This window comes from Pelophylax lessonae (genome assembly GCF_965119305.1).
Source record: "Pelophylax lessonae genome assembly, chromosome: 4".
Classification (NCBI taxonomy): Eukaryota; Metazoa; Chordata; class Amphibia; order Anura; family Ranidae; genus Pelophylax; species Pelophylax lessonae.
In genome coordinates, this window is record NC_138771.1 from 409707943 (window position 1) to 409727014 (window position 19072).

The window sequence follows — 19072 nt, forward strand, 5'->3', positions numbered from 1 at the left end:
AGGGTGATGAGCAAGGCTTGGCAAGACTAAGGTTGAATTAATAGGCTTCAGGGAAGAATGTTCAGGGAAGAATGTACAGGGAAGAATGTCCAGAGAGGACGGTAGCCTAGTAAGCAGGGCTACCGCCTGGGATGTGGCTGGTCACAGGTTCGAATCCCGACAGTACTCCCCCCCTTCCAAGGTGACCTCTGGGCACCGCAGGGGCAGGCTTATCGGGGTGCCGTTGGAGGAACTCTTTTACCAGTCTGGGGGCGTGGACGTTTTCTTCTGGTTCCCAGGAGTTATCCTCGGGAGGGTAGCCCTCCCACCCAATTAGGTATTGTAGTCTTCCCCGGTGGATCCTGGAGTCGAGGATCTTTGCGACAGCGTATTCTTCTTCACCCTGTACCCTCACGGGTGGTGGAGGGGGTGAGTGGCGACCTGTGAAGGTGTTCTCCACGTATGGCTTGAGGAGGGAGCAATGGAAAACAGGGTGCACCCTAATGGAGTCTGGAAGATCGAGCCGGAACGTGACCTCGTTAATTTGCGCGGAGATCCGGAATGGACCCATGTATTTTTGGGCCAACTTTTTGGAGGGGACCTTCAATCTGAGGTTCCTGGTGGACAGCCACACCTTGTCTCCCACATGGAAGCCCGGGGTGGGTCTGCGGCGTCTGTCTGCTCCCTGTTTAAAGCGCCTCTGGGCGAGCTGGAGGTTGTTTACAATGTTCTTTTGTGCCTCCTGTAGGGTTGTTAGGCGTTCGGCCACTGCTGGGAGGGTGGAGGCGACGGGTAGGTGGGGAATGAATACTGGGTGCAAGCCTGTGTTAGCAAAGAAGGGGCTGTGCTTGGTTGAGCTGTGCTCCGCATTGTTGTAGGCGAACTCGGCCATGGAGAGATGGTCAAGCCAGTCATCCTGCAGGTGGGAGCTAAAACAGCGTAGGTACTGCTCTAGGGTCTGGTTAGTTCTCTCCGTCTGCCCGTTTGACTGAGGGTGGAAGGCGGAGGACAGGTTCACTTTAACCCCGAGCGCCAGGCAAAAGTTCTTCCAGAACTTAGAGGCAAATTGTACGCCTAGGTCGGAGACCACGTCGTCTGGGATCCCATGCAGCCTAAAGACCTCTCTGAAAATAAGATCGGCCGTCTGTTTGGCGGTGGGTAGGCCTTTGTAGGGGATGAAATGGGCCATCTTGGTGAGGCGGTCGACTACGACCAGGATGGTGTTCATCCCTTTTGAAGGAGGAAGGTCTACCACAAAGTCCATGGAGATCGAGCCCCAGGGGCGGGAGGGAATCGGGAGAGGTTGTAACAGACCCACGGGAGAGGAACGAGGAGTCTTATTGCGGGCACAGACTGTGCATGAGGAGATGTACCTCTTGATGTCCTCCTTGTATGTTGGCCACCAGAAGGAGCGGGAGAGAAGCTCCTGGGTCTTTCTTGTGCCTAGATGGCCGGCCAGCTTGGAGTCATGGTTGAGTCTGAGTATTTTGGTACATCATGGTTGAGCCGTGCGATTTCTGGTACATATAACTGTAGGTCCTGATGAAACCAATGACCGTTCTTAAACGTAAGGCTGACATTCCTTGTGGGATGGGCAAGGAAGGGGTCATTTTCATATCCTTCTTTGATTGTGCCCAGGAGTTCTTTAGAGTAGGTGACCCCTACGACCCTTCTCTCGGGTAGGATGTTGTTTTGGCCCTTGTTACTCTGCGAGGGCTCGGAAAACATTCTGGAGAGGGCGTCAGCCTTACCATTCTTTGATCCGGGGCGATAGGTGATGAGAAAGTTAAAGCGGGAAAAGAATAGGCTCCATCTGGCCTGTCTGGCTGAGAGTCTCTTAGCGCTGCGGATGAACTCGAGGTTCTTGTGATCAGTTAGTACGATTATGGGGTTGGTGGCTCCCTCCAGCAGGTGTCTCCACTCAGAGAAGGCATCCTTGATCGCCAGTAGTTCCTTGTTCCCGATGTCATAATTCTTCTCGGAGGGGGACATCTGGCGGGAGAAATATGCGCACGGGTGTAGTAGCATCTTCTCCCCTGTCCGTTGTGACAGAACAGCCCCCACTGCGGAGTCAGATGCATCCACTTCGACTGTAAATGGCAGCTCGGGGTTTGGGTGGATTAGGATTGGAGCAGAAGTAAAGAGGAGTTTCAACTTGGTGAAGGCCTCCTGTGCCTCTGGCGTCCAGGAGAAGGGGACTGATTTCTTGGTGAGTTGGGTAATTGGTGCTATGATCTTGGAGAAGTTCCGGATAAACTTCCGATAGAAGTTGGTGAAGCCAATGAATCTTTGTATCTCCTTCTCGTTTCTCGGAATGGGCCAGTTCATCACGGCTTGGACCTTCCCCGGGTCCATACTTAGGCCCTCTGGGGAGATGATGTATCCGAGGAACTGAGTGGTGGTTCGCTCAAACTCACATTTCTCTAGCTTGATATAGAGAGAGTTCTGTCTGAGTCTCTGCAGTACCCTGCGGACGTGTTCGCGGTGCTGCTCGAGGTCTTCGGAGAAGATCAAGATGTCCTCCAGGTAAACGACTACAAACAGATCGAGCATGTCCCTGAGGACATCGTTAATGAAGTGCTGGAAGGTGGCGGGAGCATTGCAGAGTCCGAAAGGCATGACTAGGTACTCGAAGTGACCATAACGTGTCCGAAAGGCGGTCTTCCATTCATCCCCAGGGCGGATTCGGACGAGGTTGTAGGCCCCTCGAAGGTCAAGTTTGGTGAAAATCTTCACTGCCCGGAGTCTCTCGAGGAGTTCTGAAATCAGTGGGAGTGGATACCGTTTCTTTAAGGTAATGTCGTTAAGCTTCCTGTAGTCAATGCAGGGACGCAGGGAGGAGTCTTTTTTCTCTACAAAGAAAAAGGGGGCTCCCGCAGGGGAGGTAGAGGGCTGGATGAACCCCTTCCTTTGGTCCTCGTCCAGGTACTCTTCAAGGCCTTGAGTTCAGGCTCCGAGAGGGGGTAGATACTGCCAAAGGGTATTTCAGCCCCGGGCAACAGTTCTATAGGGCAGTCGTAGGGTCGGTGTGGTGGCAGCTTGTCTGCGTTTTTCTTGTCGCAGACATCCTGGAACTCGCGGTATTGAGGGGGTAGCAGATCCTTGACGTATAGTTCAGAGATGGTGGTGTCTTCGGGTGGAAGGACGGGTTTGTGGGAGCAATTTAGTGAGCAGAACTCGGACGGGAACCGTATGCAGCGGGTTTCCCAGTCCACCGAGGGGTTGTGGGTGGCCAACCATGGGATGCCCAAGATCACTGGGAACTTCGGGGAGGCGATCAGCGAGAAGTGGATCTTCTCGTGGTGATCGGGTTCTACAAGGAGTTGTAGTTCGATGGTCTCGTGAGTCGCCGGCAACGGTTTCCAGGTCAACAGGGGCTGCCTTGATTGTCAGTGGAATGTTCTTTTCGCGGGCGAAGGTTAGGTCCATGAAGTTGCCTCCTGCCCCGGAGTCTAACATCGCAGAACAGGGGAGTTGTCGCCCCTCGATGTCGATGAGGATGGGGATTGTGAAGTGGGATCCATGAGCCGCCGTGTTGTTATCTTCAGGGGCTGCTGGCGGGGTTGGAGTCTGTGATTGCTCCTTTAGCTCCGTGACGGCAATAGTTCTTCGAATCTTATTGGGACATTTGATGGCAAAATGACCCGGCTCTCCACAGTAGAGGCAGAGGTTTTCAGCCAGCCGTCTCTCCTTCTCAGCTGTGGATGGAGACCTCCGTAGTGCGTCGACCTGCATAGGTTCAGGTGCTAACTGGGGGTCGCGCTGGGCGGTAGAGGAGAAGGAGTAAGTGGGTCTGTGGTCCGAGGACCAGAATCTTTCCCTCTTCCTCTCGGAGAGTCTTTGATCTATCCGGATGCATACTTGAATAAAGTCATCCAGATCGTCCGGGGCTTCAACTTTGACGAGTTCGTCTTTTATTGCTTCGGACAGGCCTCGCCGGAATTGGCTCCTCTGTGCTGCTGGGTTCCAGGTGGTGTCAGTGACCCAACGGCGAAATTCGGCGGTATATTCGGCGGCGGAGCGTCTCCCTTGTCGCAGACTATGTAGTCGCGCCTCGGCCGTCGCACAGCGGTTGGAGTCATCAAAGACTAGGCTCATGGTGGTGATAAAGTTGGTTAGGTTGTCCAGGAGCTGATTGTTAGACTCCACGTATGGCGATGCCCATGCTAATGCTTCATCCGACAAGAGATTGATCATGAATAGCACCTTCTTTTTATCGGTGGTGAAGGGGGCCGGGTTCATCTGGAAATAGATGAGGCATTGGTTCAGAAATCCCTGATACTGGCGTCTGTCACCACCAAATTTTGATGGGAGTGGCATGCGGGTGTCTGCGGCCGCGCCGCGGATGTCTAGGAGTTGCCTCTGTAGTTCAATAATCTCCTGCTGTTGGCTTTTGACTACTTCTTGGAGCTGGGCAAATTTCTCCTGATACGTAGTACCGAATTCTTGAAGTTCAGTGACCTGTCTACACAGAGTGGTCATTGCGGACTCCATAGTTATGGCTGATTATTCTGTAACAATCCTATAGGCTCACCTGAGTCAGAGGACTGCTGGCCGGAGGTAGAAGTGGAGCCCAGTGGCAAAGACCGCAGGCAGTTAGTAGGTGCTGAATACTGGATGGACACAGCGTAGTACTCTGATGAGGACACGGGTTCACCTGAGGTGCGGAAACTAAGTGCTAGCTGGTTTTCACTAGAGCCCCTGATGGTGGGGATAGACTGCGCTGCAAGCTAACACCAGGACGCGGTCCTCAGGATCACCCAGCCAGGCAGAGGGCAGGTTCGGTCCGAAGGCAGAGGAGCAGACAAGGGATAACCAGAGAGAAGTCAGACGAGCCAAAGGTCGGGGCGGGCAGCAGTAAGCGTGGTCAAACAATCCGGATCGGCAACAGAGGTGGCAGTTCAGTAGGTAGGGACAAAGCAGAAGAGTAGTCGGTAGTCAATTCCTGGTCAGCATTGGATTTGTGGTAGTAGATAAGAGCAGCAGGTGAGGAGTAGCTTGATCAAGGTTCAGGAGCTCAATAATCAGCAATCTGGAGTGCAAGGGGCTGGACTTATATAGGGAAGTACCAGGTGTGGGGAATCAAGGGTGATGAGCAAGGCTTGGCAAGACTAAGGTTGAATTAATAGGCTTCAGGGAAGAATGTCCAGGGAAGAATGTCCAGAGAGGACGGTAGCCTAGTAAGCAGGGCTACCGCCTGGGATGTGGCTGGTCACAGGTTCGAATCCCGACAGTTATCCTGTACATTGTGTATTATTATCTGTATGTTCAGGCCCTCCTGGCATGGTATATTCTGTGCTTCCTTATTTCTTGTCTGTACATATACTTTGATCCACCAATACTTTCCCCTATTGGGGGTTTTTTTCCTCTGTTTTTATGATTATCATTAATAAAATCGGTCTATTTTAAATACGGTGCCTAGAAAGTCCATTTTCTTCTTTTCCCTCATCTCTGACTATTTTAGGACGTGGCACATTGTTTCTGTATCTTTTTGCGCCCCTACTTTGCTGCAGTAGTGGTGGCGTACTAGATTTGTTCTATCTTTCTATATACCTTTCCTGTTTTATACAGTTCAACTACCTTTTTCCACAGATAAATTGACAATTCTTTTGCTTTCCCCATGACTCAGAATCCAGAAACATCAGTGCAGCACTGGATGAAAGATGCATGGGTCTGTCAGGAGTCCAGAAACTCATTGACCTTTTATACACACACACTAATTACAAGCAAACAGATCACAGGTGAGGATGGTTACCTTTATTAAGCTGGATACACACTATCCAACTTTTGTGGTTAGATTTCCTTCAGATTTACCTTTTCTATGTAGTGCAAGGGCCTGCCAGATTGCATAAAAAATGAAAGTGTTTAGGTTTGACCTCATATTATATGGTTTTGGTAAGTCTAAAGGAAAAAGTCTTCAGAAAATCTTATAGTGTGTGTGGCCCATTAGGCATTCAAACCCCTTTGTGTCAACTTGTGTGCATATTATCAGGCCAAAATCACCAGGGTATGTAAACTTTTGATCAGGGTCATTTGGGTAGTTCCTGTTGTTGTTATGATTTAAAAAGAGTAAACACAGTTGACTGATAATAAATGGCTTCAGCCAAACACTAACCATGAGTGAAAGAAACGTTTTTGTGCTATCATTCATATTCTCGGGAAAATGGCCAAGAAATCATAAATTCTGCCAGGGTATGTAAAATTGTGAGCACAACTTTATGTATGTATATATATATATATATATATATATATATATATATATATATATATAAATTCACCCTTTCTTCTTTGTCAAATTAATAATGCAGCTATATATAATGCAGGGGAAAGAATAAAAGGGAAAAAAGTGGGGGGGGGGGAGGGGAAGAGATAGAGGGGAGGGAAAAGAGGGGAGACCCTAATAGGGGAACATAAAACAAAAAAGGGAAGGGAGCCAATACGACGCATCAATACATATACAATACGTATAGTGCATATACATAGGTCAGTTTTTTGTTCTGACTGTACTTTTCAAGCTGTGAGGTTAGAGGTACTTATACAGAAGCCTTACATGTGATGCACATATACATATATTATCTTACATTTTCTGTTTTAGATTCAACCTGTGAAGTCCTCTCCACCCTTAAAGAGGGAGGGGGGGTTGTCTCTGGGATTTCAAGTCTGGCTTCTTTTTTCTGTACACCTGTGGCTTTTTACCATGTGGGGTGACAACCTAGTTCTATAGTCCTTTTGAGACGAGGTAAGTTTGAATGTTAGATAAAATAGCACCCCTTCTGTGTGGCCTTTTAATGGGCTGCATTGTCTCCATTTTTTGGTTTATGTCCCCCCATGGGGTCTCCCCTCTTATCCCCTTTTCCCTCCCCCTCCTTCCCCCTTTTTTATTTCTTTCTTGAATTCCCTCCCCAGCATTATATCTATTTGCATTGTTTATATTTGACAAAGGGTGAGAATTTTTTCCTTTTATATATATTGTGTAATGTATGTATTTAATATGTTATTTGGATGTTATGCTTGGTGTTTCACTGCTGCCTTGTTTTTAATGATGATGCAATGATTTTAAGGAATATAATAATAAAATCTGTTTTTTATTAGTTTTTTTTTTTTTTTGCTGTTTTGTCTCCCAATTGTCCTGGCACATTTAAAGTCCCCTTATTTTTTGGCAGGAGAGAGGGGAGTCGCTGTTGTCCCTTCCCATTGTTGTGTTGGGGTTGCATCCCAACCACACATACATTTGTATATTGCTTTTTTTTCCTAATACTTTCTGCTCTTTCTGTTCTGCCCTGCAGTTAGCATGTTTACTTAGAACACATGTACTGTACATGTATGCAGTGGCGTCGGCAGGGGGGGGGGGGGCTGACAGGGGCTATAGCCCCGAGTTGGCCACCAAAAAGCCCCGAGTCTCATATTCCTTTTTAAAATGATTAGCCCCGAATCACTCCCAAGCCTTTGGGTTGGTCGGGGCTAAATATCTCAGCATAACATCCATCCAGTGATTGGTGGGGCGGCCGCAAAGAAAGAGTGGAGCTGTCAAAATGAAGACTTGATGTCGGGGTGGGCGGGGCCGATATGCGGGGGTCCTCCCAGGGCCGGCGCCACAATAAGGCAGGGTGGTGAGGGCGGTACATTCCAATACCTCCTTGATTAGGCTGGATTCCGGAGCAGAGCCAAGTGTCAGAACAAGATCAGACACTTGGCTCCAGTCACTTGCAGGGGCGCGCTATTGTGGGCACCAGTGTCACCTGCCCCACAGCTTGTGCGGGGTGTATGGTGTTCCACATGCTGTGTGCGATCTCCACTCCGCATTGGCACCCAGCATCTCACTCTGCACTGTGAGCTGCAGCCTCCTCCTCATCCTACCCCGTATGGTTGCATATAAAAATACATTTATTTAAATTTTTTAAATAAATGCAATAACTGCATTAATTGGTGTGTTTATATCTACCTGGAGTTCAGCATCAAGACCCCTAATAGTGAGTAAACTTAAACATGATTCAACTTCATCTCAGAGAAAAAAAACTGCAAACATTTCACAGCATACTTTACAAGACCTGTCAGAACCCCCTCTAAAGTTTTGATTGATTACAATGAAAGTTATTCATCATCAGATTTTACAGTAACACTACTTCTATCTTTAACTTTTGAAAAAAAATTATAGAAAGTTAAAAAAAAAAAAACATTTTTATTCTCTGCATGCCAACTGACCTACTTAGTGATTAGCATATTTCCAGTAACTTGTAAAAGTCTACTTTTTGCAGCAAGGAATTAGCTATGATGGCACTAATTTGAGTCTGACCCATTTTAAGAATGGAAATGACACTTTTTTATCTTCTTCCGCAGTTTTAGCTATTACCTTTTTATACTTCAACTGTATAAGCAGCAAGTCAGGCTTATTACCTTGGCTATAAGCTTTCACTTTTTTCCAGCAAATTTCAAGTTCATATTTTATACCAATAAATAAACGGTCATAGATTGCACTTTTCTGCCATTCCTTAAAAATGATCAATATTCTATGTCAATAAACATAAGAGAGGGTTGGGACTTTGAGTGAGAGACACGACAAGGCATGGGGGGAACAGAGAAATCACATTCATTGGTCCATACATATACAGTAGATAAAAACATAGCATATTGGTGTATGTATATTACATCAACAGGGGATTGGAGGACCATGTCTCTTCTTCCCTATCCCTCCAGTTTGCATGCATTCCCATTTTGCCATTTCCTTATACATATTTCATTCAAAACAGACATCTACTCCTGATGAAGTGGTATAGATGATCCACGATACGCGTTGAGTCCAATGATGTTAATATTACAATCAAATACTTCAATACTGTTGACCATTGCAGTCTATTGATGTTCATGATTTTATATGTTTTTTTTTTAATGAAATTTTGGAAATTGGCCATGCTGGTTTTGTGTACACTGGAACTGGGACCAATTACTCGCCTTCTTTTACTCTGTTGATGTAATATACATACACCAATATGCTATGTTTTTATCTACTGTATATGTATGGACCAATAAATGTGATTTCTCTGTTATCCCCATGCCTTGTTGTGTCTCTCACTCAAAGTCCCAACCCTCTCTTATGTTTATCGACTGAACCGGGATGGAGGCGCACAATAGACTTCCCCCTCCTTTTTACAATATTCTATGTCATGTTATACCTGAGATTACTTTCCAAGCCATTTATGTATGTTGTGTGTCTATGTTAACAAAGCTATTTTACATCAAACTGACATTAGGTTATTATAACCTTAGTAATAACCCATTTACATTTATGCGTTGTAGTACCGTGTGGTAAAATTTGTGTTTTCGTTATATTATTATACTGTAACACATGAACCATGGAGCATTATGGTTTAAGTTACACCCCAAAATACTATTACATTAGGGAGCAACACACTCGCAGTGCAGAAAACTACACTACGTCTATTTTCCTGTGTTTTATGGTTTGTTTCAGCCCATTTAAAATTAATAGTAGGCCTTAATGCAGCACGCATTAACGCACAATACCCTGCTTCATTAACACACATGCTTTAATGCAATGCATAACATGAACGGGGCCTTAAACTACTGTATTTAAATGGTATGCCATGACTCTAATGTAATATAGCTCTGGTAGGTGAAAAAAGAATCAGGGTTCAATAAGAGTATTCAAATGTGCTCATAACAGATTCAATCCCTCATATGCAGTAGTTAAATCTTTTTTGTAAGAAAAGTAAAAAAAAAATGTTTTTTAATGTTTAGTCTTTTTCATTATATCACAAAAATAAAAAAACAAGTGGTGATAAAATACTACCAAAAGAAAGCTCTATTTTTGTGGAAAAAAAAATGATATACATTTTGTTTGTATACAGCAATGCATGCCCGCACAATTACCAATAAAGTAGCACAGTGCTGAACAGCAAAAGATGGTCTGCTCATGAAGAGGGTAAAATCTTCCTGCGTTCAAGTGGTTAATTCTATACTTCTCTTTTACCTACACGCTAACACAACACACAGCAATACTGTATGATGTGTTGTGGTACCATTAATTTTGAATTGCACACCAACACACCTAAGTCAAGCAGTAAAATGCATATGCATTTTCATGCACTGCAATGCACAGATCTGTGCTTTGTGCTGTGTTGTGTTGGGAAAAAAATGCTGCATGTCTAGTTTAAGTGCATAGCGATGGATTGGCAGCCCATTCAAAATGAAATGGGCTGCACTAATGCAAAGCATAATAAGGTAATAAGATAAAAAGATAATAATAGGATAAGGTAATAAGACAATAAGGTAATAGTAATAAAATAATAAGGTATTGAGATAATAATAATAATAATTGGTAGCCACAAATCCTGCTTGTTAATGCAGAACGAACTGCACTCCTGTGATCCCCAGGAGAAGTGCAGCCAAAATAGCTTTGGCTATATTTCTCCTTTAAATGCTGGGCATTACTACTAGCATTGGGACTGCTTTCTATAGAACACAAACTGTAGGACTTTGCACATCTTTTGGTTTGATGAAACTGAAATGTATTTAGTTGATTTTAACCACTTGCCGACTGCCCGCTGCATTTTTACTGCAGTAGGCTAGCTCGGCTGCGCGAAACGACGTAGGGGTACTTTGGTCGTGGTGCTAGGCAGCGGTGATGCCGACCCACAGGACCGGTGGCTGTGATTGCCACCGGGCACCCGCGACCGCTCCCCACTGAGAGAGAACAACGGTCGGCTGTTGTAAACACAGCTGACCGTTCTTCTCTCTGAAATGATCACAGAGCGCCTATGATCCTTTTATATAGGATCACAGGTCTCTATGATCATTCCACAAGTCCCTCTCCCCTCAGTTATAAAACACTCCCCTAGGCTCACAATTAACCCTTTGATCACCCCTGGGTTAACCCATTCCCTGCCAGTGTCATTATTACAGTAACAGTGCATATTTTCAGCACTGATTACTGTAGTAATGTCACTGGTTCCCCCAAAAGTGTTAAAAATGTAATTTAGGGGTCTGATCTGTCCGCCGCAATGTCGCAATCCCGCTAAAAATCTCAGATCGCCCCCCTTACTAGTAGAAAAAAAATAAAAAAAAAATGACATAAATCTTTCCCCTAGTTTGTAGACACGATAACCTTTGCACAAACCAAGCAAAACACGCTTATTGCAATTTTTATTTTACAACAAAATATGTAGCAGAATACAAATTGGCCTAAAAAGATGAACATTTTTGATTTTTACATTTTTTTTTTTGGGAATGTTATATAGCAGAATGTGAAAAATATTGTTTTTTTTTTCTCAGAATTGTCGCTCTTTTTATGTTTATAGCGCAAAAAATTTAAATCGCACAGGTGATCAAATACCACCAAAAGAAAGCTCTATTTTTGGGAAAAAAAGGACATACATTTTATTTTGGTACAGTGTCGCACAACCGCGCAATTTTCCGTTAAGTTACTTTAATTAACGCAGTGCTGAATCGCAAAAAATGGCCTAGTCATTAAGGGGTCAAATCTTTCCGGTCCAGAAGTGGTTAAGGGGGCAAATCCTTCCAGTCCAGAACTGGTTAAACAAAGGGGTTTATTTGGGTCTTAAATGAAAATGATAGCCCTAAAATTATTATTTTGCCTCTGGTATGTATTTCTAAGATGTGATATCTAAGGGATATCTCAGATGTGATTATATCAGTATTTGCATGCTAACTTTACATATGTGCATTAATGTGCTTATGGTGGGGAATTTCATTTTGTTATTTTATTTCTTCATACAATTTCTATTTTACTATTTTCACAAGGGGACTGGTAAGCCCCTAATGTGATAGAACCACGGCTCCAACAGGTTCTCTTTATGGAAACATAAGTTTGACCCCTGATACATTTTTGCCTGTGTTCTATGCAAATGTACTTGATCTATTGCTAGAGCTAAGATTTTGACAGTTCTGAACTTGGAAGTGCTCAGAACTGAGCTCTTTTGGATCTGTGCAAAGTTGAAGACACTGGTTAGATCCCATGTACTGATGCCCTCCTTTGCTATCCATCCTAAAACCCCTCTCTTCTGGTCCCAGAGAGTCTTACAGAGAAATCAGTTAAGGCTGGCAACTGGGATGAGAGTCAAAAGATGGAGTGTGTTTACTTGCCCCCCCCCCCCCATATAGGAGTGATCAGATCAGCATGCGTATTAAAAAACAAACATGTAAGGTCGCTTTACAATATATATATGTAGCACTGTCCCCATAGGGCTTGCTGTATGATGACTTGTTGGGCCTCCTTTGATTACCAGCACGCAGTCACTTAGGGAACAGTTCACACATCCCTCCTTACTCCCGATGGCTCGTCACACAATAAACAGTCCAGGGGTATTGTGTGAAACCCTAGGGTTCTTCCAGAGGTTGTTAGCAATTCCTTGCACTGTGGCTGACTGACCTTTCATTTAGGCCTGGTTCACACCAATTTCTAGGTGCATTTTGCTTTTTCAATACACATTTTTGAATAATTGAAGTCTTTGGAACCGAAAACCCTACTTGCTGGTCCCTGGCCCTTTCCATAAAATGCACAGATGTGAACGTGACCCATAGAAAACCAATGCATAGGTGTGAACCAGACCTTAATGGTGTCTGCATTTTTTTGAGTCCAAAGCTACCTGGTTAAAGCCAGCTGCATGACACCAGTATACAATTTAGCTGTCCTTGTGCATGCCCACAGTTGGATGCAGGTTCAAACAACAAGTAAGGAATAAAGAAATCCGCGCTTGTGGACGAGGGATAGGGCTGCAGCCTACCTCAAAATATGGCCCGAAGGCTATATCAGAATATGTGGGTGAGGTGAGGTAAAGTGGCACTGCCTAATATAAAGTACTAAAGAAGTAAGAAATATTCCAGTTTAAAGTGCTATAGTGTTAATTGAAAACACGGTGTAAAAACAGTATCAAAAAATGCTAAAAAATATTCTCCTGTTGGAGTGTGATAAAGTGTTCCACTGCAAATGATAAATAAATAAATAATGGTTCCAGTAAAAAGAGTGTGTATAAAGAATATAAGTGTGTGGCAGCACACTTAATATGGTGTGTGTTTTAACCGGTATAAATAGGTGAACCATGCAATAAAATTATAAAGTCATATCTGTACTAGTGGTAAATAAATATAACAATAAATGTGACAAAGGATAATGCTCATGCAGTGAGATAATAGTCCCAAAAACAGCAAAAAAACAAAAACAGCAAATCAACAGTCTATCTCTTGCTGGGTGATTCAGTGATGTGGAGAAAAAGTATATATATATATATTCAATAATCGGTGAACAGCGGCAATTTCGGTGACATTCAGGTACTTCAAAAACCTTTAGGGGTGATGTGAATGGTGAGTGAGACACACAAGTGCACCCCTCCAATTGCTCCCGCACTCACCGGAGGTATGTACCCCTACAGGGGTAGCAAGCCTTTTTGCAGCGTGGTCTGTGAGGCTCCTGAGGGAGGGGAAAGGGGATGTTCCCCTGTTATGCCAGGGAATAGGATCTCCTTTTCAAATGAGGTCGATGATGATATATAAAGAAGAATATGCCGATATAGTGATGTACCGTTTAAGATAAACTTTATTCCAAATATTTAAAAAGCAGGTACTCACATTCGTTCAGTAAAAACGGGCATCTAAAGCAGTAGGGGCCGCGAGTCCCTCGCTGGCGGCCGCTTCTGGGACGCTGTGCGCTTCAGCGACCGGATCTGCGTTGCAGTGGGGCGGAAATGACGTTATCGCGCACGACGCGTTTCGCCAGAGCTGACGTCATCACTCCAACAGGAGAATATTTTTTAGCATTTTTTGATACTGTTTTTACACCGTGTTTTCAATTAACACTATAGCACTTTAAACTGGAATATTTCTTACTTCTTTAGCACTTTATATTAGGCAGCGCCACTTTACCTCACTTCACCCACAGGTTCAAACAACAAGTTTTGGCTTTGCATACAATTTAAAGCAAAATAAACCCTAAACCAAAAATGTAATATATTGCAGCTTAAAGCGGGGTTCCACCCAAAAGTGGAACGTCCTCTCATTTGCTTCCTCCCCCCCACTGGTGCCACATTTGGCACCTTTCAGGGGGGAGGGGGGAATGGTTACCTGTTTTTGACAGGTACCCTTCCCCACTTCCGGGAGACAGCGTCGCGACACCATCCCTCAGAAGTTTGGCCCCCTCCTCCTTCCCCCGCCGCCGAGCCAAACTTAATGCGCCGTGCGCTTTGCGCATGTGCAGTAGGGACCTGCTCGTGAAACCGCAAGGCTTCACTGCCGGTTTCCCTTACCGGCAATGGTGGCGGCAGCACTCGACCGGCTGCGGTGCCGACATCGCTGGACTCCAGGACAGTTAAGTGTTCTAATATTAAAAGTCAGCAGCCACAGTATGTATGTGTAGCTGCTGACTTTTAATTTTCGAAGGGGGTGGCGGAACTCCGCTTTACAGTGGTTCTAAAAACTCTAGGTTTTTACCTTCATGCATTCCATGCATGAAGTTAAAAAAACCTTCTCTGTGTAGCAGCCCTCCTAAACCCCCAATACTTACATGAGTACTTTGGCTCTCTGGGGAATCTGCCCCCTCATTGGCTAAGTCATTGACTCCCACTGCTGTCAATCACAGCCAGTGAGCCAATCAGGAGGTGGGGCAGGGCCGAACCGCGGCTTTGTGTGTGAATGGACACTCAGAGCCACAGCTTGGAAGCGAACCTGCTCGGGTGCCTCATTGCGAGCTGCTTGCTGTGGGGGCACTCGGTAGGAGGGAGGGGCCAAAAGCGCCAGGCGAGGGACCCAAGAAGAGGAGGATCAGTGCTGCTTTGTGCAAAACCCCTGCACATAACAGGTAAGTATGACATGTTTGTTATTAAAAAAAATGACTTTAATATCACTTATTATTAATAAATTATTATTATTATTACTTATCTTCTTTTTTGTTTTTTATCCCCTCTGTTTTCACTTGGTGATTTGGCCAATAAAACCCCTTCTATACTCTAGAAGAAGGAGTACAACAGCACCTTTATAAAGCAGTTTTGTCAGTCTGGGGGGAGGGGAGAGGAGTGTTAGATGTACTAGCAGATTTAGATACACTAACAAATTGATGCCAAGCTTCATTGCAGTTACACAAGCAGTTACAGCAACATTTTATTTTTTTACATTTTGGGATAAAGTTGTACATGAATACATAAAAACTGATCATTGAAAGCACCCGTCAGTGGTAAATGTTTTGTTTGAACCCTCCAACTGCTACATTTGCAGGATAGCTTGCTCTTTTGAAAACAACAGACTTACTGGTTGCATCTCTAGATGAAAATAAAGGAAAAAAAGCCAAAAAAGAAAAGGAATGCAGCCACCAAGAATTGGCAAGCTGCAATATAATAAATGTTTGCTTTTCAGTTTAATACAGCTTTAAAGATCAAATAGTTCAGGTTTTTGGAATAATGCTTTCATAAAAATGTGAGTATGATTTAGAAATTGTAAAAACATACCCAGATATCTAATGCATCCTAATATGTGCCTGATATAAGTATACTGTTTAAAGAATCAAATATATAAACACTGGTAAATACTTCACCAGGTAAAGTCAACTCTTCACTCTCTCAGAGCCACTGGCATGACTTCCAGAGACAGAGGCATGACGAGATTTGTAGTTTCACCACATCTGGAGTGCCAACGTTGCCTACATGTGTATTACACTAATGGACAGGAAAATACTTTGAAAATCTTTTGTGTGACTTTAGTGGAACAAGATTTTACAAACTCAGCATGTATGTTTGCTTGCCACCACAGGTGCGTAAAGACAGCAAATTAATTTGCTGGTTCAGTAAAGGAAAACCTGCCTGCCAGGGCTGCTTTACCCATATGAGCAAAAGGGCAACCCCCCTGGCCACACTTATTATTATAATGATATGCCCTTGACTTTAGTGCATTTATATGCAACTGGTCCTAGGCTGTTATACCCCATATGTGTGTATACATCACTTTCAGATAAAGTAAGTCAGGGTAGGCATTTTTTTTTCCACTTTTAACTACAGGTAAACCTATAATAAGGCTTACCTGCAGGTACAATTAATATCTCCTAAACCGGCACGGTTTAGGAGATTTTTGCACTGCATGCAGCCGCTCACGCGAGCGGCGCATGAGCTCTGAAGGTCCGGCGGACCTTCAGCTTTCCTTGACGGGAACTTGCCCGAAAATGACTCCTGAGCGAATGCGCGGGAGTGACGTCATCGCGGCTCCTTCTAATCACAGCACCGGAGCCGCCGAACCCGGAAGAGACGCCGAGGGATCATGTCAGCTCCCACAGCGGTGTCCGGGGGCTTCGTTCTAAGGTAAGTAATTCATAATGAGCTAGTACTAGCTCATTATGCCTTTGTCTTGCAGGGGATTTTTTTTTTTATTTTTTTAAGGTTTACAACCGCTTTAAAATGAGCAGCCAGACAAGTAAGCCTAAATAGACCCTGTCATCTTGCCTGTGTAGGGCAAAGTGTCAGTATCTTTGCAAAGGGCATCCTCTGACCCCTCTTTTCTCACCTGATCAGCAGTCCCTCACTGTTTCTTACTCCACTGCAGCCAGCTCTGAAATGACTGTAATTGGCAACCCAGGGGTGTGGGGACATTACTTTGTCCTCTTGGGACAGTGCTCTGGCCTAGAGATTGGCTTCATCATGATGACCTCAGCACTGCCACAGGTGAGAAGGCCATATGCTTTTCTATACTTAGAAGTGCCAGGTATTGTGGAGAGTGGGAGGGGGGAGGGGGTGGAGTGGATTGGTAAGATGAGTACGAGAGAGGTCAGAGGGTCCTTCTCGTCAATGTGCCTGCATGATCCAGATGACAGTGGCTCTTTAAAACAATGAAATTGATACAGAAGCTTCCACTGCTGCCTGGCTTTGTCTGGTTTGAAACTTCTAATATCTGAGTACAGTCATGCAGATAAGGAAAGTCAGAATGTATTGAGAGGTCCTAATCTGTATTCTTGTTAATAATCAAGAGAGTCCAATAATAGTACAACTTGCTTTTAAATCTTATTAAACCATGCCCTTATTGGCCAGATGCATATTTTCTATACTTATTCACCTGTAAGGGTTCGTTCACGCGAGCCCCCTTGGCCCAACTCCCAATGCATAGACAAGACAATTTGTCCTATTTCTATTGTTTCATTTCACATCAATGTGTTGGGATTGTGTGCACTAAAAAAACAAGATGACATAGGTTCCATTTTTGTGCAGCGCATTTCCGATGGACTATAATGCATTGCAATGTGCTGCTGTGCACTTTAATGTGTGTTCTCTGGTGTAATTGAGCCGTAGGACAAAACAGACACAAATGTTATATATACACAGTCATTTTACAAAAAAAGGTAATATAGGTTCCCACCTAAATATCCCCCTTGTCAATAATAACTAAGTGCATTAAAATAGTGATTCAAGGAAATTATAATAATTATAATTTTACAGGCTTGACTTCAATCTGACAGCAGAAAATTCATACAAATATATTTCTGCTTGTTCTCATAAAAAGCCATGTGCTTGCCTCTTACTTCACAGGAGGCAATTATTCAGCTTTAGTTTTGGATCCTTTAAAATGTATGCCTGCCTTTTCTTTTTATTAGCTTTCTACTCTAGTTAAGAAGCCTTAAGCCAAAAGGATTTATTCAATAGCTGTTTAGTCACAGATCCTTCAAAAAGTTGAATGACTTCATGCATGCAGTAAAGAAAACCTAATCACTGAGTCAACAATAAGCATGGTTACTAGAATATAAAACAAAGTAGTGGTGGTGATAATGACGACGCAGAATTAATTATGACAATGGTGAAAAATTAATGATTAAGCTTGATTAAAACACCTTTAATTTCCAGCAGTCACTTGACCTGCATGAGCCTATCAGATTGAAATAAATGCTGACCACCTGAATCCTAAATATGTGGACAAGGAACAGCAGTGAATATTAAATAAATAGAAAAAATGAAATACAGAGGTGGAGCATTAAAATAAATAAAACAATCAATGATGGAGTGGGCAAAGTGGCCCCATAACTCCCTGCACTACTTTTAATTATTTACAAATAGCATAAGATGGAAATGTCAGGACAGTGCGTTTAAAGGAGTTGATATACAGGCTCACCCTCTGAAGAAAAAAATCTAAACCTCCTGGAGAACCCCTTTACCCCAAGGATGCAGATAGTGACCTCCAAGCCAAGCCGCTTGGTGGGCTAACATTTTAAATCTCGAAGTGGAATCTTTGACTCTTTGTAAGGTAGAGGAAGTTGTACAGGACATTTAACAATTTTTTAAGCTCAAGCAGAAAGGGGTTAGGGCACATGATACCGATAAGCGACCAAATGCAGACTTCAGGTGTCTACACGACATAATCTAAATAAGTTTAAAACTTAGCTTAATAGAACAAAATTGTATTGGTTCCTCAAACCAAAGGAAGATGGGATTGTGTAGGCAGTAGATATATTTTAAAACAATTGTATTTATTGTACATAAATAAAACAAAATTAAAAAAAATCAAACAATGTTATGGAGCTTGTAACAAAAACAATTGCGGTTTGACCGCTAAGTTCACATTATACTTGGATAGAACAGGTGATTCCGTTGTTTCAACTGTGAAGACATCCTGAGGGGATGTGAGTGAAAACAGACGGGGCCGACGCGTTTCGGCTATAGGAAATTTGTAGCCTTTTTCAGGGTATCACCAAATTTTTTTCTAAAAAAGTGAAGAGTTCTCACATTAGTAAAAGTGAAAATTAACTTGAAAAAACATTGTAGCACCACCCCCGCAGGAGCTGCTGATTAGATTATTGGGTCTACGTCCTGCCTTCCAACCCCTGAAATTGGCTCGAACCCTCCCTAGGCACAACTGACACGAAATGGGACTATAATACCAAATGGCTACAGGAGAACACAGTTCAGGATATATCACCCCAATAAGTAATAATAACTTGTTACCTTTCTCCAGCCGCAGTCCCTCTGGGTGACACAAGGTGCAACACACAGACTTTTGCTTAACCAAAGTAGCTTTACTGAGAGTTAAAGTACAAGTTGACTCCAAAAGACATCACAAGAGTCAACTAAGAAAGATAAAGTTATTGACACAATAATAAACA